Raw genomic sequence first — 24,477 nt, forward strand, 5'->3', positions numbered from 1 at the left:
AAAATTAGAATTTGGAAAAAATGATAACTCTTTTTAACAGTTAAGGAGGTGATATTCTTAATATGTCCAGCATTCATATGAATCAGCTGGGAAAAGACCAACAGTCCAGTGAACAATTGGGAAAACCAGATGCATGTGGGGAAAATCTCAACCTCAGTTATACAAATTAAACCTCAGTTTTATGACATATTATAAATATATTAGTATAGTTTTTAAAAACTAATGGTACAATATATTCATGGGGGTGTGAGGACAACATGCACTCGCATGCACTGCTAGTGGAAATATAGAATTATACAAACATTTTAGAGGCAATTTGGCAGTATTTCTCAAAATTGAAAATGCATAATTCCTTTGGCCTAATAATTCCTCTTCTAGGAATCTGTCCAATGGACGTACTCACACACCATCTAAATGATGTCTGTACAAGAAGATTCATTTGGAAATAACTTAAATGTCCATCTGGTCAACTCAATTATTATACATTCTCACAGCCATTAAAATGAGTAAGGTAGATCTTTCTGTGCTGATGTGGAATGAAGAAGTGTGTGTTTGTGTGTGTGTGTGGGGGGGTTATGTGATATGAGAAAGGCTGAAACTGACATGTGTAGGATGAAATCATTTGTGGTAAAACATAAAAGACAGGAAAACAAAAAGAAATGCTGGGATATCTTCTCTAGGGAGATGGGATTCTTTGGCTGGCAACAAAAGGCAGGTGGAAGATATACTTTTCAATTCTCTACTTGTATATCTTAAAATCTAGGCTGTTTGTGTCTGTACATGTTGATTTGAATAGTATATCTGATTTCTATTAGATATTTACTAAATGTTGCCTTTAGGAATTTAAATTATGTTATTCTTACTCTTCTCAATTTAGTTGCTCTACACTGAAAGAAATTTGGTATATGACCATACTAACGAATCTTATGTATCAAAGAGTATCAAAATGTTTTTTATAGGATCATAAAGCAAGTTTTTTTCCTAAGACAATAGTATGATACTTAAACAACTCAGTAAGACATAGGGTGCATGACCCTGTTCTTCAACTTAATATGTATGTAACTATGGCAGGTCACTTAAGCTCCATTTCCTCATTGTTAAACAGCTAAAACTTGTTCTAACAAACAATATTGTGAGAGTTCAGTGACATAATATATGTAAAATTGCTTTGTAATATAAAAAATAATATAAATGGAAATTATTACTATAGGAAATGTGAATTTTTCAGAAGGACACTTTAATAAAGCATGTGTTTAGATTAGATCAGCAGCAAAATTATTACAGATCTATCTCCTTACTTCTACCTCTAGGCACAAATGTCCTTGTGCTAGCCTTACATTAAATGAAAGCTTAACTGTAGCTGCTTTTCTCCCTCAATCTGTCCTGAGAACTCTGTTAATAAATTAACTGTGCCTTTGCATTTCTTTCAGATCTCTCCAGACTACCTCCTTCTGTATCAGGAAAAGCATAATAGGTTAATTTCTAAACCCAAGAGAAATGCATATTTACATAGTAATGATGGTGAGGTTAAATCCCTTAATAAGACATTTTATGGATCTTTCTATAACTATGTCAGACTTTCAGGGGAGCTATTTCGGGGCACAGTGGTCTTAAAGAATAAAGGAAGATGTGTGATTACCTTAGCTGGCTTGAGAGAAACTCTACTTGCATGGAAAAGTAGTTCATTTCTGGAATTGAAGCAAATGTAGACATTTTTGATACAAAATGTTCTATATGAATGTCAAAATTTCTAAATGCAAATGACCCAGCCTGATGAAAGATTGAAACAATATCACTATTTAAATGCAACATGATTTTTAATGCCTTTCATGAAAATCTCATTTTACTAGAAATGGCACTGGAGCTGTGGGAAAGCCACACACAGTCCTTAAATTAAAATGGTATCTAAGTGATCTCGCAGTGTCTATTAGGACAAGTTTTAACATGTTATACTATTTTTTACAAAACTTAGAGCACACTATCAAGGCCTCCCTACTTCACCACAAATTCTGCCATTTTCAAGCATTTTCTCGTAATAATAGAACTTTTTGAGTAGAAGCAAGTTCATAATCAAAACAGTTACAATAGAACATTCTTTTTGGTAGAGAGAACAGTAGATCTGAGAACTGATTAAATATGATTGTTCAGACACGTTAATATTGGGGAACACTTATAAGTTTCCAGTTTTCACTTTCCCTTGGCAGCATATATGTGATGAGTGGAGTTTTGGTTTGGGCAGGATGATACTTGGGGAGGAGATGGGTGATGATGTTCAATGTAGGACAACTTCTCCTGCGCTGGGATCAGTCCAAACTGGCTTCTAAGAACTGAAAAGCAGAAAGGCTAAGATTTGTACTCCATCTGCTTCATGTACTGTTATGACATAAGTCGCATCCTAGTTATAGCCACTTATTTTCTTCATTCTTATATGGGCAACCCAACTACTTTTTGTAGTATCACATCAGAAAGTTCTAGAGAGCAGATGTATTTAATATGACTTCATTGCAGTAATTTGGAGATATAAGTATTGTTCCTTGAAGGGGATTGGGAACTGATGGCAAAGGAAGCCTAGGCATTACTTTTTTCACTTATATAATGCTACATCAGGAACATGACCCCACCCTGGAGGAGACTGATTGATTCCTGTAATACCAGCTGATCACTGCAGTTTACCTAACTGATTTCTGAGTCACAGAGGGCTTGCTTGCCAAAACCACTGTATCTTATTTTCTGTTATTTTTATCTTATCTAGTGTCTCAAGTCAGTGTTTAACCTGTCTATGACAATCCATTTTCTAGGTGATTCTTAGAACTTACATGTTTCTGTGAAATCAGGTGTGTCAAAACCATCTCCCCGCACCACACATATTATTTGGAGGGATACGAAGTAACCACAAAATTACCTATTAGAAGCCTTCCCCGACATTTACCACCAGGGGGCCTTCTTCTAGAATGATAACCCAGACCTTGTGATACCTGTTCAAGTGAGGGATTTCTGTTGGGAGTACGTCTGGCCTTGGTTGCAGGGAGTAGATTGTCCTCGTAGAGGCTGGAGAATCTGAGGCAGAAGTTAGAAAAAAGCATTCCCGAAGGCAGGGGATTGAGGATGGAAACTGAGTATATTCTCTGAAAGACTCTCTGGAAAGTATTAATTTACGAACTTTGGCAAAAGTCATATACTGTGTACAGTTGAGTGTTTTGTTTTATATTATAAATTAGCTTTTGGTGTTTTATGTGATTGCTTAATTTTACAGACATGGCATTGCTGCATGCATGTACATTTTAGCTTTCTAAAGATATATTTTGACATGCTTTCTATATCCTTATACAGAGCTGCTTCAATAATGTTTTCATCCCTGTTTGTATTCCAGGGTATGCTATGAATGCACTATAACTTATGTAACCAGTTTTCTCTTGTTTTGTTTTTTTTTTTAACAAGCAATATGGGGATGTAGAAAACAAAAAAAAATAAAACGTCTTTTGTTGGTGTTATGACAAGTCTCAGAAAATGAGCATTTTTGCAGAACACCCTAGGGTAAAGGAGGTACTTAGGGCCTGTGATGATGACCCAGAGTCTCAGGCTACACTAGCTCCTGCCTGGTTACTCTGCTGCTGAGGTCTCAGCCCATGACTAACTTATCTACGGCACAGAGGTTGGGAATGCTGCACCTATGTATAATTTTAAGTGCTTTTCTCTCTAATAGTGTAATTCTCTTTTCCCATCCTATCCCTTCAATAAATTTGATTTCTCCAACATTCTGCAAGGTTATTACGAGAGACCAAGTGTCAAGCTAGAAAAAGACACATGGTCCACTCTGACAGCCACCTCTGTTTTCGTATCATATTCACCTACGTTTCTGGTGGAGAATTGATGCTGATCTCATTCTCTAAGTCTATCCTGATAGGAGTATTGATAGAACTACATAACTCAACAGATGTGGAAGTGCAGGAGATTTGGACTCAAGTGATGGTATGTCTCTGGCCCTCCTGGCTCCCACTGCTATCAGTGTCTTGACACAGCAGTGAGGAGAGAAAACCAACAGTGATGTTACACATTACACGCTAAGCCAACGAATATGTGTTTAAGGGCACACTTTCCAGCTTCCAAATTATGCTGGCACTTTATCACCCTTAGTTCTCACTGAGTTTTTTATTGTTTTGCTTTTAATGAGCATCTTGACAGGAGGATAAACAGAAACTGAAGCACAACACTGTAAACCCTGCTTCTAACAGCAACCTACAGAAACATTCAGTAGCAGGAGGGTAGAGTAAGAAATCTATTTTTGATTATTTGCATATTTAAACTCCAGAAGTTATCTGAGTCTTCCATTTGGACTAGTAATTCAGAATTATTTACATTTGACTCTTGGAATATTAAATCATCTTTTGGGGCCTAAATGGTCTCAAGATGTGTATGAGGTGTTACAGCAATAATATAATAAATGTAGATGATTTGTATATTCAAAAAAGCTAGAATTACTAGTGAGAATTAAAATTTAATTGCACAAATGTGTTATCAATGCATGAGTCCAAATTTTATTGACAGACCTAGAAAATAGTTACAATAACAATGTAAATGTATAATGAAAACACTGCCCTTGTCTGAAAAATAAGGAGCATGTGTGAAGCATATGTATATGGGAAACGCATAAGAAATATTAAGGAAGCTATTTTGATTGCAAAACTTGAAAATATATAACTTTATGGATTCCTGTATTCTATAGAAGTTTCATGGGTTCAGATATAGTTTTCATATAAAATTGGTTATTTTTATAATCTTAAAAACCTACTATTCCAGTAAATTTTTTTTTGGTTTAGTTGGAATGAATTTTGTTTCCCCTGTATTTCTGTGACTCCTAAAAAAAGTCACTCCCTACAATGAGTCACTATAAAATCTCTTGCACATTTTTTCTCAAAACTATTATTTCTTTTTTTTTTTTTTTTTTTTTTTTTGCGGTACGCGGGCCTCTCACTGCTGTGGCCTCTCCCGTTGCGGAGCACAGGCTCCGGACGCGCAGGCCCAGCGGCCATGGCTCACGGGCCCAGCCACTCCGCGGCACGTGGGATCCTCCCGGACCGGGGCATGAACCCACGTCCCCCGCATCGCCAGGCGGACTCTCAACCACTGTGCCACCAGGGAAGCCCCTATTATTTCATTTTTATACATTTACACATGAGATACGTTTGATCATTTTACAGGTATGGAAATTGATGCCCAAAGTCTTGCCTGAAGCACTGAAATCAGTATTAGAACTTCATTTTCCCTTTTCTAACTTAATAAATTTTCTACTAGGTTATATTGCTTTCTGGAATAACAATCTCATCATTCCTATATATGTGTATATATATATATATACACACATATATAAAATATGATGTAAATCATGGTATTGTTATGAGTAGGCAGTAGTTAAAAGTCTATATTTTTATTTAATCCCCTTTCTTCTTGCATTTCTCAGGCATGCCTCTTATACCTATATTTCCCTTAAACAATTCATTTTTCAGATACGTCTGTTTTCACAATACACATTTTACATTTTCTTAAACTCTTTACTTCTCCTTTTGCTTTATCATTTTTAACATCAGCAAAATCAAATATCTAAGCCTTTATTTTTATTTATCTTTCAGCAGAAAAACGTGTTTGCACAAATATGAAATATCATGTGACTTTGGGGACAGTATTTAGTCACGTTTTGGAAGATAAATGTTTTATCAGATCAAATAACCTGGGAATTTAAGATGACAGCAGAGAATGTGTGCTTCAGAGATAAATATGACATTGTTACAAATAATACAAGAGGATCTGTAAGTAAATGGCTCCTCAGAATCATAGTATATTTTAAAAGTAACATCTGTGTACTCTAATATAAAACAATAGTTGTAACAGAATAAGATGAGATATAAATGTACTTTATGTATTTTTTTTTCTTCTCCATCACTACCATGGTGTAAGACAGTATCATTTTTTACCTGAACTGGTCTAATTCCATTATTCTCTTAGAAAATAATTCCTTATACTTGAGCCACAATGATCTTTCTAAACTGAAATGGGATCATCTCACTCTCCTTCAGTGATATATCTTAATATCAGCATGAAGGCCAAACTCCTTATTAAGTCTGATATGACAGGACTGTAAATCTACATTGAGCCATCCTCAACCTACAGCTCCTTATGACTGGAGCACCCCATCTCTTACAGGACCTCATGCCTAGTTAGCTCTTACTTGAATATCTCTTGACCTTCAACATCTTCCCTGAAAAATAATGCTGGGTAAGGTGTGCCAGTAGCACCCTGAATAAATTCCTAGCTGATAGTTTATCTCACTAATTAGAATTATTTGCTTATCCTTGTTCCCACTTGGCTCCATTCCTTATGAATACAGACTGACATTCGATCACTAGTATATCCTAGGATGTAAAAAAATAGCTACCCTGTTGAATTGTTTTTGAAGGCAAAGAAAAACAAATTGTTTTTGTCTTTTGTTTAATAAAAATTGGACTAATGGATGTCTATAGTTGCAGCTAATCTCACTCTTCTAGGAACTGTGACTATCTTGGCAAATACTATTGCTGTTCAGCATTGTGAATACTGCATGTCGTGAATATACATGGTCACTCCTGTCTAGTTAAATTTGTATGTATTTACTCAAATTAAGTTGTAGGTTTATTCTGATTCTCAACTTTAGATATATGCTATACACTTTACATTTCCAGAGTTATTTCAGTTTTGATTATGACACAGAAGATACTAAAACCAAAGGAAATATTACATGAATTAATGATATAATACAGTATAGTAACACAGGCAACATATTTTAAAATAGGCATTTATGGCTTAATAATAGTATTCCTGATCAGCTTTCTGTCAGAGCTAAAATGGAACTAGTAGGCCTGCTTTATGGAAAAGCACTGATAAAGAATTTTCATGACTGGTGATAAATCTGAGTTGGCTTCCTACAAAACAAATTCTTCAGGTACACAGTGACTTTCCCAAAGAACACATTTGCATGATCTTCAGGTTCACTGCTGGAGAGACTCTAAATAATAATCAGGTCACAAAGCTGGAGAAAGGCATTTTAGATTGCCATATAATTTGCACTGAGAACTTTGAGAATTACAAGAGAGGCTGAGCCTTAGAAATCCTTCTTGTACAATAATGGAAATAATTAGGAAGGCTTCAAACAGTCTTTCTCTGTAAAAGTTTAGTGTCCTAAATGTGAAAAAGCAAGAACACCAAAAGTTGTTTAATGGCTTTGCTGAACAGATCTAATGGGGCAAGTTTTACCTTGATACAAATTGGATCTTGGCTGATGGAAACTGAAGCTACTGTTGCAAAGAACATTCAGATTCTTGCATACTTTTTACCGACTTGAAAAACTGTGTGAGAAAGTAATGATACACCTGCCTTAAATCGGCCTCTCAAACTTGATATTTATTTAGAATTAAACTGGAAGTCTTTGCAAAGTGAGCAAAAAGAAAATATTTCAAATGTTTATATTAATTTTACAACTTTTCTATAGCTCATTTGTATAGTCAAGGCAGAATCTCAATTATATTAGAAAAACTAAGGTAATCAAATAGTCAGAGAGGAACTTTGAACCTAATGTCTGGATTTCTGAACTCTAACTTTACATATTCCATTGAATTATAGTTTATCCTTTGGATATTTTCAACTAAACATATTTATAGAATTTCCATTTTATTATTACATTCCAAGATAATATTTATCAGCATTGGGAAGAACAAAATCAATTTGAGTTAATGTAGGGAAACCACCCATTCCAAAATGTGGTTGTCTGCTTCTGTACACTATTGGCAACATTAAAAGTGTGGTCTCGGTTTGTGAGCAGGACAACAATAAAGTCAATATCAACTAGTCCCCGACATAATTCAGTCCGAATCCAAAAATCTTACAAAGTAAGAGCATAAATAAACTGAAGGAGGTCCAGCTGCTAGGGACGATTTCCTAGCATTGTAGCTATTTTGGAACCTATTCAAATAATATTTGAAAAGTGTTTGTTAACATTTATGCTTTACTTTCCACATTTAGGAGGTCAGATCTATGAGGACAAATTTTAAAGTCTTAAGAGAACTATTCAAATTAACCTATGCTAGAGATTTGACTATTACATGTTAACCTCCCTAATAAATTTGGATGATATTGCTATACGTTCAGATTTATTACAAATATTAAAATGTTGTAGATACCACTCACAAAAATTAACTCAAAATTGATTAAAGACTTAAATGTAAGACCTGAAACCGTAAAACTCCTAGAAGAAAACATAGGTCTTGGCAATGATTTTTTAGATCTGACACCAAAAGCAAAGGCAATAAAGTAAAAGTGAACAAATGGGACTATATCAAACTAAAAAGCTCTGATGCACAGCAAAAGAAATGATCAACAAAGTAAAAAGGCAGCCTATGGAATGGGAGAAAATATTTGCAAAGCATATATCTGCAAAGGGGTTAGTATCCAAAATATAGAAATAACTCATCTCAATAGCAAATAATAATAGTAGTAGTAATAATAATCTAATTAAAAATAGGCAAATGACCTGAATAGACATTTTTCCAAAGAAGATATATAATGGCCAAGAGGTATATGAAACGGTGTTCAATATCTGGTATCATTAGGGAAATACAAATCAAAACCCAATATATCCCCTCATGCCTGTTAAATGGCTATCATCAAAAAGACAAGAAATGACAAATGCTGAGGAGACTTCGGAGAAACGGCAACCCTTGTGCACTGTTGATGAAAATGTAAATTGGTGCTGCTACTACGGAAAACAGTATGAAGGTTCCTCAAAAAATTAAAAATAGAACTACCATATGATCCAGCAATCCCACTTCTGCATATAATTCCAAAGGAAACAAAGTCACTATGTCAAAGAGATATCTGTACCCTCATGTTCAATGCAGTGTTATTCACAATAGTCAAGACATGGAAACAACCTAATTGTACATCAACAGATGAATGGATAAAGAATATGTATATATATATACATATATAAAATTATATTCAGCCACAGTATTATTCACCCACAAAAAAGAAGGAAATCCTGCCATCTGAGATAACATGGATGGATCTTGACAGCATTATGCTAAGTGAAATAAGTCAGAGAGGGAAAGACAAATACTGTATGATCCCACTTATGTGTGAACATAAAACAAACAAACAACAACAAAACTCACAGAAAAAGAGATCATATCTGTGGTTGCCAGAGGTGGAGATGGGGCTGGGGAATTGGATGAAAGTAGTCAAAAGGTACAAAATTCCAGTTATAAGATAAATAAGTACTAGGGATGTAATGTACAACGTTATAGCTATAGTTAACACTGCTGTATGATATGTTTGAAATCTGTTAAGAGTCGATCCTAAAAGTTCTCATTATAAAAAGAAAAACTTTTTTTTTGTTTTTGTATCTACACAAGATAATGGATGCTAACTAAACTTATTGTAGTAATCATTTCACAAGATATGTAAGTCATTTTGCTGTATACCTTAAACTTATACATTGCTGTATGTCAATTATACCTTGATAAAACTGAAACAAAAAAATTTAAGTTGTGGCAAAGGCTTTCTATATGTCCTGAAAAATAGGACAAGGCAATTATGTAGAAACATCTCAATAATTTACAGCAAAGTGTTTATTGGAAATATTCAGGTTGAAAATGATCTCTATTCTTTTCCTGATAAAAAATAGTTTCTAGCCCATGAGTACATCCTTTTTTCTTCTTTCTCCTGAAAAATATAGGTAGGAAGATAAATAGCTGATTCTTAAATTCTCTGTGTGTGTGTGTATGTATAAATTTTAGTAACATCTATTAGTTTTAGTTTCTACAAGTCAGCTAACACTAGTACAATCCGTAAGTGATACAATGGTGCTCTTGTTTGACATGGGCTGCCAAGAGCAAGTTTATTGGTTTAAGCAACTCTTCACGGAAATGCAAACACTAATCATTGCAAATCTACTGAGGGAAAGAAGAGTGAAAGCAGAAATTGTTTTCTGCCATATTTCCCATATAAATTAATCAGTTCTCACTTTACACCTGTAATGTTGTTAATGGTTCTTGGGAAAATAGGCCTTAAAATTCAAATGAAATAGTTATTCATTTCTCCATTTGTTGTTATTTTAACAAATTTACCAAGATTTTACAGTGGTACTTTATTTTGCTGCCTCTTAATGTGACTTCTTCATGGCCTCTCTATTAAATTTCACCTATTTCAGATACGTGGATAATTAACTTTCAAGTGGTACCTGATCAAAGTCTCTATACTTAACTGTCTCTAGCAAAAAGAATTGTACTTATTCCAGATCAATTATTTTTGAGAATATGTGACTGAGGAAATTTTAGTTATTGCATTTCTCCCCAAATTATGAATAGAATTGTTTGAATCTCCCTTTTAGTCTAATTTTAAGAACTCTCAATATTTTATAAGCTATTATCTACATTTCCAATGCTATTAAGTACCTTCAGAGCACATTCAAAACCGTTATCCTTCTTTTGCTTTTGGGTTAGGATCACTTGAACAAAAAGCCACACAAAAGAATTTCAGAATCAGCAAAATGCACCTTGAAGTCAAAATTATTCCCCATTCCTGAACTGTTTTGAAGTTATAATAAACTTCCTCAACAGACTTGATATTTCACCATTGAGATAACTCTTTTGAGCAAACAAGAGATCCAGAATGCTATCTTTTAAGTATGACAGATAATATATATGGGGAGAAATCTCAACCAACATAGCCCAGTCCAATTGCAGGCAAGTCTAAGAACCAGACATTTTTTGATGCTTTGAACATAACTGTTAAAATTTTTGTTTCCTTTCAGAACACTCTCTGAATCTTTTTCTTCACTCTTCCTTCCTTTCTGTCTTCTGACATGTTCAATTCTTCATGTGCCCCTACTATTCTGACTGCCATCCAATCTCCTTTATTCTGCTGTCACTATCTTGAAACTTTATTCTTTATGTACTGTTGAAACTTTTCACTCACCAGTTTTCTTCCTCCTGAAACTTGGCCACTTCTCCCACCAAACTCCAAACACCACCCTCCAAAACCAGACCTAAACTTCACATCTTATACAAATTTTAACTAAAAATGGATCATAGATCTATATAAATGGAAAACTAGAAAACTTCTAGAAGAAAATACAAGAAAAGATTTTCCCATGCTAAGAACAAAGAGTTCTTAGACATGACACAAAGGCACGATCTATATATAAAAGACAAAAATTGATAATACGGACCATCAAACTTAAAAACTTTTGCTCTATGTATGAACCTGTTAAGAAGATAAAAAGCTAGCCATCAAGAGGAAAACATAGGCAGAACACTCTATTACATAAATCACAGCAAGATCCTTTTTGACCCACCTCCAAGAAAAATGGAAATAAAAATAAACAAATGGGACCTAATGAAACTTCAAAGCTTTTGCACAGCAAAGGAAACCATAAACAAGACAAAAAGACAACCCCTCAGAATGGGAGAAAATATTTGCAAATGAAGCAACTGACAAAGGATTAATCTCCAAAATATACAAGCAGCTCATGCAGCTCAATATCAAAAAAACAAACAGCCCAATCCAAAAATGGGCAGAACACCTAAACAGACATTTCTCCAAAGAAGATATACAGATTGCCAACAAACACATGAAAGGATGCTCAACATCACTAATCATTAGAGAAATGCAAATCAAAACTACAATGAGGTATCATCTCACACTGGTCAGAATGGCCATCATCAAAGAATCTCCAAACAATAAATGCTGGAGAGGGTGTGGAGAAAAGGGAACCCTCTTGCACTGTTGGTGGGAATGTAAATTGATACAGCCACTATGGAGAACAGTATGGAGGTTCCTTAAAAAACTAAAAATAGAACTACCATATGACCCAGCAATCCCACTACTGGGCATATACCCTGAGAAAACCATAAGTCAAAAAAGAGTCATGTACCAGAATGTTCATTGCAGCTCTATTTACAATAGCCAGGACATGGAAGCAACCTAAGTGTCCATCGACAGATGAATGGATAAAGAAGATGTGGCACATATATACAATGGAATATTATCCATAAAAAGAAACGAAATTGAGTTATTTGTAGTGAGGTGGATGGACTTAGACACTGTCATACAGAGTGAAGTAAATCAGAAAGAGAAAAACAAATACTATATGCTAACACATATATATGGAATCTAAAAAAAAAAAAAGGGTTCTGACAAACCTAGGGGCAGGACAGGAATAAAGATGCAGACGTAGAGAATAGACTTGAGGATATGGGGAGGGGGAAGGGTAAGCTGGGACAAAGTGAGAGAGAAGCATTGACATATATACACTACCAAATGTAAAATAGCTAGTGGGAAGGAGCTGCATGGCACAGGGAAATCAGCTCGGTGCTTTGTGACCACCTAGAGGGGTGGTATAGGGAGGGTAAGAGGTAGCGGATATGGGGATATATGTATACATATAGCTGATTCACTTTGTTGTACAGCAGAAACTCACACAACATTGTAAAGCAATTACACTCCAATAAAGATGTTAAAAAAAAAAAGCTAGCCATCAACTGGCAGAAATATTTTTAAATCATATATCTGAGACAGAATCTTTGTCCAGAATATATTAAAAAATTCTCTACTCTCAAGAAAAAACCAACTGAATGAGAAAATAGACAAAAGACGGTATAGAGATGGCAAATAAGCATATGAAAAAAAGATGTTCACCATCATCCATTAAAGAAATGAAAATTAAAGCAACATGAGATACTATTGCATACCTATTTAAATGGCTAAAATTTTAAAATACTGAAATTACCATGTGCTAACAAGGTTACAGAGAAACTGGATTTCTCACACATTGTTGAAGGAAATGTAAAGTATCACATAGTCTTGGAAAGCAGTTTGGGGCTTCCTATGAAGCTAACAACACACATGACACAACCCAGCCCTCCTTGGTACTTATCCTAGAGACATGAAAGAATAGTCACATGGGAACATGTACACAGATGTTCATAGCCACTTTATTTGTAGTAGCCAAAAGCTGGAAGCCACCCCAAAGTCCTGGTGAACGGATAAACTGTGGTGCAGTAAATACAAAGAAACAAACTATTGATACATACGATTTAGAAGGATTTCAACGACTCTATGCCTAATGAAAAAAAGCCAATCTCAAAACGCTGCATGTGACACGATTTTGTTTATATAATGTTCTTGAAATGGCAAAATTATAGCGATAAACAGCTTGTCAGTTGTTGCCAGAGGTTAGGGTCGGGGAGGAGGGTGTGATTGTTAAGGAGTAACACAAAGGAATGTCTTGGTGCTGATAAAAGAGTTGTGTACCCTAATTGTAATAGAGACTGTGTGAAGATGGTCAAGCAAATTTACCCTTGTGATAAGATTTCAAAGAACTATACACAGAAAACAAAAGAAAGAAAGAAAAAGAGTACATTTAACAGCTGTTGAAATCTATATAAAGCCTGAACGTGAGGTAAGAGTAGTTACCAATGTTGGATTCTCGGTTTTGACCAGGTACTATGTTTATATAAAATATGATCATTGGGTGAACCTGAGTTAAGATATGCTGGAACTCTCTCTGCTATTTTGCAACTTCTGGAAGGCAACATATTTCAAAATAAGAAGTTGCAATTAAAAAAATAAATAAGAGGACAAAGGATATTTAGGGACAATTAGGAATCCGCCACACTCAATGAAGGATTTTAAGGGTCTTGAAGGACACAGTCACACTGGTTTTTATTTTCATATTTCCCCAATATTTAGTACAACAGCTTAAGCAAAACTTCATTTAATAATATATGAATCTAGAAGAAACCCAGATGATCTAAAATTAAATTGCCAACTAAATGTCTTAGTAGGATGCTAGTGATTATCATATTATCAATTTTTATTCTTTAATTTAGTTCTTAAAATTATTAACATCAATTAAAGCCAATATACTATTAAACTCTTTAGTTTCTGAAAAAAAGGGAATCCTTCTTAAGAAAAAAACCAGTTAAAAACGTTAATATGTTAATATGAATTACTTCAATAGTAAGTCATCAAATTTGGGGAGGATCTTTTAGTTTCTAATGTATCATATTACTTTGTCTACAAAGATTTTTAAAGGAAAATAGAAAAAAACCTCTGTATTTTATATTCAACTCCATGTAAATTTCTCCACGTAAATGTCTCTGAAATTAAATCTTTTTACTTCCAGACCATCTGAACAATTGGGTGAATTTGGACATTAAATCCTGACCTTTGGTCTTTAGATATACTTCACATGCTTCACATATGATTGATTGCTTGTTGAGTCCAATTATTCCTCCAATGCCTGTGGGATTCTTAAAATCCCTAACATTTGCAGGAAGTGACCTTTTTCCTACTCCATCATGCAACAGCTGTCAGAGATGCTTCTGTTGCCTATTCTCTGTCATGCAGAGATAGGGTTTATCCAATAAAACTTCTGTTGCTGGGCCAGTAAAACTGCAGACCTTCATTTTTTTAAGACTCTTATTTTGACATTGATGCAGATACCAGGTGACAATAACAAAGATAAATGTCAATGATTATCACGTGAAATTTATAGATGGGCCCATGTCTTGCAGCAATGGAAACAGTTGGAAGCTATGCAAATACTACAAATCCTAAAGTTTTACCATGTTAAGAATAAATACTTGGATTGAAACCAGAAAAAAATTCAGTCGTCAATTACTTGGCATCAGACTGAAAATTCCTCCTGGACATAAACTCTTATAAATCCAATTAATTGCCCCAGGAAGTTGGCACCTAGTTTGGGAGCTTGAATGGAATTAAACTGGTCATCAGAAGAATCAAGGACTCTTGAGAGAAAAGGGTTCACTGAGTAGTAGTAGTTGTTGTTGTTGTTGTTTCCCTTAACATGAAATCTGCTTTTAGATCAAACTATTCAGTTTCAATTCAAGATAAGAAAAAATAGCCTAGGTGAATATGTACTGTTTCCTTTGTTTTTCTTTTTTTTTCTCCTTTTTTTTTTTTTTCCAATTTTGATGCTTCTCTTCCATACTGCTGGTTTTCCTCAAGCATTTGGTGTTTCCTGGCTAGTCAGTCACATTTACTGCCGAGCGATTAAAATGTGTAGTATCTGTAACTGGCATGGTTTCTGTGGCAACCATATAGGTTGGCTTCCTCACAGGACTTTCCCCCAGTGCAGGCCTTGGCAGCAGCTCTCTGTGAGTAGAGGTGACCACAGGGGTCTTGCCTGTAAGGCGAATGGTGATGAGAAGGCAGCCAGGATGCTGGGAGTCCTTGTAGTTTCCAATTTAAGGAGGATTTTCCTCTGAGGTAACGGGCTTTCGAGTATTTCATCTTTGAAGTAAGCTGCTCTTCACATTTTCCTTCTTTTTCCCGTACTGCCTATTGAGGAAGCCATTGTTACCTGAAGCTCTGTTCTCACTTTCTCTCAGAGTCTGATATCCACACTAGGAACTTCCCTCATGTACAGGACCTGCTTTACTTAGAAGACAATTCTCCAGGCTTAATTCTGGGGCAAGAGCCAATTGAGCTGGGTGCCATTTTGAATCAGTACAAGTCTTTGCTTTGTAGTTCCTTTTCATAGATTGTAATTATACTCTTTTATAAATTATGAATATATCCCCATGCCATTTACCGTATTTTCTAAAAACAGTTTTTAATAGAATCTATTTAATGTCACTATCAAAATGTATTTGGTCATGTACCTGTTAATGGACATTTAGATTATTTCCAATTTTATCATATGTAACATTGTAGTGAATATTTTTCTATGGACATAACTGTCCACCTATAATTATTTCCTATAAGTGGAACTGTACTTACAAAGTGAGTTAACATTTTAAAATTATTTAACATATATTGACAAATTGTATTCTAGATAGTTTATACAAAGTTACCCTCCCACTAGCAGTATATGAGGATCCCTCGTTTCTCATTCTCTTGTGTACATTTTATTTTGGTTTTGATCCTTGCCAACTATATCAGTAAAAAATAATATCACTTTACTTAGACTTTTTTGTTATTTACGCAGTTGAGTTTTTCCACAGTTATAGAGCACTATATAAAATATGTTTAACTGTAGGAATGCTATTCAAAGAATAGGTTTCTTTCTTAAATCACATTAGACTGTGTACACACTTTCTTTTAAAAAAGAAAATAAGGGGGCTTCCCTGGTGGCACAGTGATTGAGAGTCCGCCTGCCGATGCAGGGGACACAGGTTCGTGCCCTGGTCCGGGAAGATCCCACATGCCACGGAGCGGCTGGACCCGTGAGCCATGGCCACTGAGCCTGTGCATCCGGAGCCTGTGCTCCACAACGGGAGAGGCCACAGCAGTGAGAGGCCCACGTACCGCAAAAAATAATAATAAAATAAAATAAAAAAGAAAATAAGGTCTGGAGTACTAAGTGTCATGACTACCCACGGTCTTCTAATGCTTGGTGAAAATGCCAGCCTGCTATTTAAAGGCAAGTAGAATAAGACATATTACAAATTTATTTTATTTTGAAGTAATGCCGTGTCATCAGCTAGTGGACTTTAAAGCTGTTTCCTTGTTTTTAGTAGATAATTTAGCATTTTTATAATGTCAGTAAATTTGACTTGATTTTCATTGGGAAGGGAGCCATGTTATCGTTCCTCAGGTGCTTGCAAATAAAGTCCTTTCATGCATGTCATAAGTTCTATACATTTGACAGACTCTTCAAATTGTTTGCAAGTCAAAATGACCCATCCAAAAATTATTAAAATTTCAGTTATCATTAAAAAGCAAAGTCAGCTTCAGTAAAGAATATACATTGTACTGGCCCTTGTTAAGAAAAGAAGCAGTGTAAGTGGCTGATCCTATCTTATTAGTTAAAACTAAAGCAATATTAAATGACATCAATTATTATGAAAGGGCTGAAAGTATCTCAGAGAAAGCCAAGGAAGGTTTTCCGCTTTTCAGAAGAATTCCCCAAGGTATTCTAAATTGGGATTTGCACTCTGAGAGGAGTGTAATTAAAAAGAGTACAGAATGAGTCCTTTGTTTTTCTGCTTGAAAATGTGTTCTTCATCATCACATTGGTTGAATTAACCAGTCATTTACTACTTGGAAACCTATGATTTCTAACAGTTCCTTAAATGTATTGAGAAATGCTTATTTTATTTATCCGTGGCAACCATCAACAGCAGGGAGTTTCTCCCCCCAGTGGCATCAAGGACAAGAGAAAATGGAGGATAAATGCACAGTGAGATTGGTGTATCTTAAAGAGCAGTCAACAGAAATATGAAAATACAGGGGTGATGACATGATAGGAAAAAAGAATGTGGACACAGTGAGGAGAACTCAATCATATTTCTCTTGAAAGCTCCTTCCTCTCTGCCCTTCCCTCACCCCATGCCTCTGACGGGATCACAGGAATTAGCTCTACACTCACGACTGCAGCTCCCACAGTGCTGGAGGGGAGCCCGAGGACCTGGGCACTTATTTTGTGAACGTCTTACACCTGTCCTGATTTCCATTCCAAAGAACAATCTTCTTTTCTCTCACCATTTAAAAGCTAAAATAAATTTGGTTTTAACAAGCTGAAGTTCCATTGAAAAGATGACTTGTGGAAGAGAAAAGGGGAGAAAAATCAGAGGGGAAAAGGGGAGATTGGCGAAGCATAAAACAGAGTGATAAGAATATTCAAGTCTTGAAAGAAGAAAAAGTCAAATTATAACAATTTTAGTGTCAGTCTGTTTAACTGTTCTTATGTTTTGTATAATTTATTTATGTTTGTATTGTTGGAATCCATTTGAATTCATTGTTAGTCTCAGCTTCTAACTTTTCTTAATTACACTCAAAGGGTCTTGTGGTCAGCAAACCACCCATATTTACTCCCAAACATGCATGGAACATATATGTATCTATACACATACTCAGAGGAAGAGAAAGAAGAGCAAGACAAATGATGAAAAAAATGAAATAGAAAAATATAATTAGCAAAGTAGGAGTAAATAAAAAAAAAATCCTGTACGGAAGAAAGACATGGATGGAGAGAACTATGTGGAGGATTTATGGTTCCAATCCATCATCCAAGACTGAATGTGAACTCAGATTTCTCTCGCTGAAGCCTATGGCCTAATGGCTGTACTATTCTTTGCTTTACATTTAATGTTTGTTTATTTGTTTAGTAACTTTTTTTTTTTTCTTTTTTGCGGTACGCAGGCCTCTCTCACTGTTGTGGCCTCTCCCGTTGCGGAGCACAGGCTTCGGACGCTCAGGCTCAGCAGCCATGGCTCACGGGCCCAGCGGCCATGGCTCACGGGCCCAGCCGCTCCGCGGCATGCGGGATCTTCCGAGACCAGGGCACGAACCCGTGTCCCCTGCATCGGCAGGCGGACTCTCAACCACTGTGCCACCAGGGAAGCCCTGTTTAGTAACTTCTATGCATAAAGTACTGTAAGTTCTATGAGAAGAGGACAATTAATTTTAGGACCGATCCCTGCCTTCCAAGAGCTCAATGTGTTAATTCCTGCAGACCAAACTTCATATAAAATTTTAAGAATGTTTAATCATCATTTTGCAGATATTTATCGAATGTCCTTTGGGCACCAGGCACTGTGCAGGGAAGTAGAAATACTAGATAGGTAGGTAGGTAGGTAAGTAGATAGATAGATAAAGAATATAATCCCTGTCCTCAAATATAGTGTGGCCAGACAGAAGATCAAACTACACATGAGGGATGAGAACTCATGGGACTAAACTGAAACTGGGGTGAGGGACAGAGGGGAATGGGGTACAGCTGTGGCTTTCTTTACAAAAGCTTTTATGAGTTCATTCTGGCAAGGTCAGTAGGGTGATAACAGTATTGCAGAGAGAGGGGATGGCAGTGACAAAAACAGAAAATGCAGTGCATTAGAAACACCAAAAAGTCATTGGTATTGCTCAAGACAGTTCCATAAATGATTTGAGAAAGAAGAAGCCTGCTGGAAATGAAGTCAAGGGTCACAGCTTAGATCCTGTTGCAAGACACACAAAGGATTTGAGCTGACCATGTACCAGACACCGTCCTATCCACTGGGATATAGCAATTAAAAAGTCACCTTTAAAATCAATGAGGAATTAATAATAAGGAATAAATTTTATATAGGAAACCTATGGTGTGATGAGTGTTACAAAACAGAAGTGTGAGAAATCAGGCTTTATAACATTTTTTTTTTTTTTTTTTACTAATTTGGATGTTATCAGTTTCTCTCATGTTGTTGCCCAAAGGAGAAAAGTTGGAGCTGTATGTTTCTACCTGCCTGGAAGCTCTGTGCAACAAATTCTCAAAATCAAGTACAGTTATATGCAGAGACATCTGAAATCACAGAAATGTCTGAAATAACTGCTGGCCCAAAAGTACTCTGCTGAGGGAACAGATGGACGGCAGCATGGAGTTTCTATAAGCAGTTGGGGGAAACAGTCAGTGTTAGCAAACAACATCCATGGTAACAAGTTTAAGATCCCCAAGAGGATATTTTCCATTATCGGTGGGTAAACATTTGCCAGAAGTTATGACTCACAGAAGCTTCTTCTAACGTGGAGGTGCCCACTCTCCAGAGTGTCTCCCACAGTTAAACATTTCATCCAGTCAGCCTTACATTATCAAAAAAGTATTTAGCATTTTACCTTATGGGTTGTGCATTTACGATACGTGTCCAAGATCACATACTATTCTTCTTGCAGATTCCTGAGGGAGGTAACAAGAAAAACATCATTAATGAATTATGGGAATCAGTAAAACAGCCCTGAACAACTAAAAAGTCACTTTTGTTTACAAGTAAGATTGAGTACAAGAGAGTTATACCTAATTATTCCTGTATGTATTACATATTCCTGTATGTAATTAGATTTATGTGAATGACCTTTGTATCTATTGCTACCATAACAAATTATCACAAACTTGGTGGCTCAAATCAACAAAAATGTATTATCTTACCATTTTATAAGCTAGAAGTGCAGCAACGATCTCACTGGGCTAAAATCAATGTGTTAGCTGGCGGGGGTGTTGCATTTCCTTACGGATGTTCAAGGGACAAGTCTGTTTCCTTGCATTTTCTGGTTTCTAGAAGCACACCAACATTCCTTGGCTTCTGGCCCCCTTCCTGCATCTTCAAAACCACCAATGTTGCATCCCTCTGACCATTCTCAGGTAGTCAAATCTCACTCTGCCTCTGTCTTCCACCACCTCCTATACTCTTAAACACTCTTCTGATGTCACAGGGCCCACCCAAATAATCCAGGATCTCCCTGGATCTCCCTACTTTGAGGTCTTTAATTACATCTGAAAGTCCCCTCTGCCATGCAGGGTAACACAGTCACAGGTTCCAGAGATTAACATGTGGATGTCTTTGGGGGACCACTATTCTGCTTATCACAGAATAACAATAAAAAGTTGATAGTAGAAACAATGGAAAAGAGATAAACATAATTCATATAATGTTGATTCTTTTACTGCAGTTTTTAAAGTATAGACATATTTCAGTGAGATGAAACTAAGTTTGATATTCCATGTGGCCCAGGCGGTATTTTTCTACTTTTATAACAATGATAGAAGCTAAAAATGTATACATAGACACTCTTGGAAACCGAGAAGCACACTAGACAAGAAATCAAAACACTTGTATGATGGTATTAGCTCATTTATATACTTGGAAACCTAATAAAAGTCATGTTTTTAAAGGTCTTTTTTTAAGTAAAATGGGGATATCAGGAACCATTATTGGCATCTCCATAGATACTTTGTAAATATGATTTCTCACTCTGCTCACCTCAAAACATTGGTGTAAAAATTACATGAGAAATCTGCATGTGAAAGTCCTTTGTAAGTTACTGAATACCATACAATTCTGAGGGATTTTCACAAGATTCTGAAAACACTTCAATTACCTTAGCATCAATTTAAAGAAACTTGTGATATATTTATTTGTTATTATTCTATTATTACAGGACTTTTATTATTCTCTTCTTTTTTTTAACATCTTTATTACAGTATAATTGCTTTACAATGCTGTGTCAGTTTCTGCTTTATAACAAAGTGAATCAGTTATACATATACATATGTCCCCATATCTCTTCCCTCTTGCATCTCCCTCCCTCCCACCCTCCCTATCACACCCTTCTAGGTGGTCACAAAACACTAAGCTGATCTCTCTCTGCTATGCGGCTGCTTCCCACTAGCTATCTATTTTACATTTGGTAGTGTATATATGTCCATGCCACTCTCTCACTTTGTCCCAACTTACCCTTCCCCCTCCCCGTATCCTCAAGTCCAGTCTCTAGTAGGTCTGCATCTTTATTCGCGTCTTGCCCCTAGGTTCTTCTGACCATTGTCTTTCCTTTTTTTTTTTTTAAGATTCCATATATATGTGTTACCATACGGTATTTGTTTTTCTCTTTCTAACTTACTTCACTCTATATGACAGTCTCTAGGTCCGTCAACCTCACTACAAGTAACTCAGTTCCGTTCCTTCTTATGGCTGAGTAATAGTCCATTGTATATATGTGCCACATCTTCTTTATCCATTCATCTGTTGATGGACACTTAGGTTGCTTCCATGTCCTGGCTATTGTAAATAGAGCTGCAGTGAACATTCTGGTACATGACCTCTTTTTAAATTATGGTTTTCTCAGGGTATATGCCCAGTAGTGGGATTGCTGGGTTGTACGGTAGTTCTATTTTTAGTTTTTTAAGGAACCTCCATACTGTTCTCCATAGTGGCTGTATCAAATTATATTCCCACCAACAGCGCAAGAGGGTTCCCTTTGCTCCACACCCTCTCCAGCATTTATTGTTTGTAGATTTTTGGATGATGGCCATTCTGACTGCTATGAGATGATACCTCATTGTACTTTTGATTTGCATTTCTCTAATGATTAATGATGTTGAGCATTCTTTCATGTGTTTGTTGGCAATCTGTATATCTTCTTTGGAGAAATGTCTGTTTAGGTCTGCCCATTTTTGGATTGGGTTGTTTGTTTTTTTGATATTGAGCTGCGTGAGTTGCTTGTATGTTTTGGAGATTAATCCTTTGTCAGTTGCTTCATTTGCAAATACCTTCTCCCATTCTGAGGGTTGTCTTTTTGTCTTGTTTATGGTCTCCTTTGCTGTGCAAAAGCTTTTAAGTCTCATTAGGTCCCATTGTTTATTTTTGTTCTGATTTCCATTTCTCTAGGAGGTGGGTCAAAAAGGATCTTGCTGCAATTTATGTCATAGAGTGTTCTGCCTATGTTTTCCTTTAAGAGTTTAATGGTGGCTGGCCTTACATTTAGGTCTTGAATCCATTTTGAGTTTATTTATGTGTATGCTGTTAGAGAGTGTTCTAATTTCATTCTTTTACATGTAGCTGTCCAGTTTTCCCAGCACCACTTATTGAAGAGGCTGTCTTTTCTCCATTGTATATTTTTGCCTCCTTTATCAAAGATAAGGTGACCATATGTGCATGGGTTTATCTCTGGGCTTTCTATCCTGTTCCATTGATCTATATTTCTGTTTTTGTGCCAGTACCATACTGTCTCGATTACTGTAGCTTTGTAGTATAGTCTGAAGTCAGGGAGCCTGATTCCTCCAGCTCCGTTTTTCTTTCTCAAGACTGCTTTGGTATTTGGGGTCTTTTGTGTTTCCATACAAATTGTGAAATTTTTTGTTCTAGTTCTGTGAAAAATGCCAGTGGTAGTTTGATAGGGATTGCATTGAATCTGTAGATTGCTTTGGATAGTAGAGTCATTTTCAGTGTTGATTCTTCCAGTCCAAGAACATGGTATATCTCTCCATCTATTTGTATCATCTTTAATTTCTTTCATCAGTGTCTTATAATTTTCTGCATACAGGTCTTTTGTCTCCTTAGGTAGGTTTATTCCTAGATATTTTATTCTTTTTGTTGCAGTGGTAAATGGGAGTCTTTGCTTAATTTCACTTTCAGATTTTTCATCATTAGTGTATAGGAATGCAAGAGGTTTCTGTGCATTAATTTTGTAGCCTGCTACTTTACCAAATTCATTGAATAGCTCTAGTAGTTTCTGGTAGCATCTTTAGGATTCTTTATGTATAGTATCCTGTCATCTGCAAACAGTGACAGCTTTACTACTTCTTTTCTGATTTGGATTCCTTTTATTTCTTTTTCTTCTATGATTGCTGTGGCTAAAACTTCTAAAACTATGTTCAATAACAGTGGTGAGAGTGGACATCCTTGTCTTGTTCCTGATCTTAGTGGAAATGGTTTCAGTTTTTCACCACTGAGGACGATGTTGGCTGTGGGTCTGTCATATATGGCCTTTATTATGTTTAGGAACGTTCCCTCTATGCCTACTTTCTGGAGGGTTTTTATCATAAATGGGTGTTGAATTTTGTCAAAAGCTTTTTCTGCATCCATTGAGATGATCATATGGTTTTTCTCCTTCAACTTGTTAATATGGTGTATCACATTGATTGATTTGCGTATACTGAAGAATCCTTGCATTCCTGGGATAAACCCCACTTGATCATGGTGTATGATCCTTTTAATATGCTGTTGGATTCTGTTTGCTAGTATTTTGTAGAGGGTTTTTGCATCTATGTTCATCAGTGATATTGGCCTGTAGGTTTCTTTCTTTGTGACACCTTTGTCTGGTTTTGGTATCAGAGTGATGGTGGCCTCGTAGAATGAGTTGGGGAGTGTTCCTCTGTCTGCTATATTCTGGAAGAGTTTCAGAAGGATAGGTGTTAGCTCTTCTCTAAATGTTTGATAGAATTCACCTGTGTAGCCATCTGGTCCTGGGCTTTTGTTTGTTGGAAATTTTTAATCACAGTTTCAATTTCACTGCTTGTGACTGGTCTGTTCATATTTCTTCCTGCACAGTCTCAGAAAGTTGTGCATTTCTAACAATTTGTCCATTTCTTCCAGGTTGTCCATTTTATTGGCACAAAGTTGCTTGTGGTAATCTCTAATGATCCTTTGTATTTCTGCAGTGTCAGTTGTTACTTCTCCTTTTTTATTTCTAATTCTATTGATTTGAGATTCTCCCTTTTTTTCTTGATAAGTCTGGCTAATGGATTATCAATTTTGTTTATCTTCTCAAAGAACCAGCTTTTAGTTTTACTGATCTTTGCTATCGTTTCCTTCATTGCGTTTTCATTTATTTCTGATCTGATCTTGTAATATTTCTTTCCTTCTGCTAACTTTGGGGTTTTTTTTGTTCTTCTTTCTCAAATTGCTTTAGTGTAAGGCTTGGTTGTTTATTTGAGATGTTTCTAGTTTCTTGAGGTAGGCTTGTATAGATATAAACTTCCCTCTTAGAACTGCTTCTGCTGCATCCCATAGGTTTGGGTCATTGTGTTTTCATTGTCATTTGTTTCTAGGTATTTTTTGATTTCCTCTTTGATTTCTTCAGTCATCTCTTCATTATTAAGTAGTGTGTTGTTTAGCCTCCATGTGTTTGTATTTCTTACAGATTTTTTCCTGTAATTGATATCTAGTCTCATAGCGT

General features: G+C 35.9%; 1 long non-coding RNA gene across 1 annotated transcript in view; it reads left to right on the top strand.

Moving 5' to 3' along the window:
- The window catches only part of LOC132512721 (uncharacterized), a 122,793-nt gene that overhangs the window by 81,943 nt on the left and 16,373 nt on the right, over positions 1-24,477 (top strand). The gene's annotated exons all lie outside the window — the stretch shown is intronic.

This window comes from Lagenorhynchus albirostris, chromosome 21 (assembly GCF_949774975.1).
Source record: "Lagenorhynchus albirostris chromosome 21, mLagAlb1.1, whole genome shotgun sequence".
NCBI classification, from domain to species: domain Eukaryota; kingdom Metazoa; phylum Chordata; class Mammalia; order Artiodactyla; family Delphinidae; genus Lagenorhynchus; species Lagenorhynchus albirostris.